Here is a 1,440-nt window from a genome sequence, read left to right as displayed (position 1 = left end):
CCTATCACCCCTCGGCCTATCGTCCGATGCCCACGGCCGTCCGGCTACTACCAACCCCCCCGTGGACGAACCACTGGGCCCTATCAACCTGGTCATGCCCAGGGACGGGGCCGGGGGGAGGCCTGTAGTAACTCATACCTGCAGTCGACGAGTCCCACGACGCACGAACAGCGCAGAGCAGTCAGGAAAGAAACGCGGCGAGAAGAGACCGGACAAAGCCAAGCAGTCCCAGATAAAGGCCCATGGGTCCGCCTCCCACCCTTTGCGCTCACCATTCATTGGCCGTTTCATAAAGGGGCGGCACCCGGGCCGGCGCGCTAACGTTCTACTCGCGCGGCATGTGGCACTAGGACGCTGTCTCGCGTTATCTCCCCTTCGTGTCGCACGGCCAGAGGCAAGGTTGTAGCCTACAACCTGGAGGTTCCGTTATTTAGCGTCGGACTGGGTACTGACGGTATCTGGTTTATTGACTGACTTGTTGATGTACAATGTTGAGCAGATGTTGTCTTATCTTATTTCTCTCACCTAGGAACTCTTAGAGGCATCACCTGCTTTACATCAATATCTCCTGTTGTGCTGTACATTAAATGCTGTTTGGGTGCTGTTCAATTATGTACATGTATTTGCTTTTCCACTGTACTAACCTCCCACCTTCACATAACCACATCCTGTCTGAGACTTTGAAAGATGCAGAATACTTGATTGTTCTCCGCATACAGCAGAATGGACACATTTTGAATGTTTAGTGTTCAGACAACCCTTGGCTCAGCTGATAGCTCTGTTAGCCCTGTTCCCTACATGAATGCACATTTAATTGTGTTTCTAGGATGATGTGGACGGTTTCCTTGAATAGGTTTGCTGTCTCACAATACTTAGGTTTGGTGGCTTTAAGATCTAGCACACTGCGGAGCCTCGTTAACGTTTGCTTTTTGAAAATAGCATGGACGGCTAACGTGTGTGCCAGAAATTAGCCTGTAACCAACCTGTGGAGCAGTAGAAGATATAAATACCTCCTTATCCTTAAGAAAATATAGGTTCTCTCAGAACAGGCTATGAAAATCCTAAATTGTTTTATCCTCCAAATCAGTATCAGTCACCTTGGTTTTCACACCTCTATACTAGTGGCTGGTGTGGCCACATAAAATAAGACTGCCGTACCTGTCACTAGAGCATGTTAGGGTGTAATTTGAGAGCCTGTATCTGGTCCACATGGTTTACCATAGATCACATCTCATGTTCCAGAATCATTCTGAGATCCTATAGGGGCAGATTAGTATCATGCTGGCTTTTCAAGGATTAAGTGTGTGAAGCTCCTTACTAACTCCTATGACCCTGCTCGCCATGTTGATTCCACAAGTCCGAGACCGCTTTACGAAACATTATGTGCCACAGGAAGAAGAAACACACATATACATAAATGTACATTGGTAGTTCGGCATC

Source organism: Lissotriton vulgaris, chromosome 4_1 (genome assembly GCF_964263255.1).
Source record: "Lissotriton vulgaris chromosome 4_1, aLisVul1.2, whole genome shotgun sequence".
Classification (NCBI taxonomy): Eukaryota; Metazoa; Chordata; class Amphibia; order Caudata; family Salamandridae; genus Lissotriton; species Lissotriton vulgaris.
Note: the sequence above shows the minus strand (reverse complement) of the source record.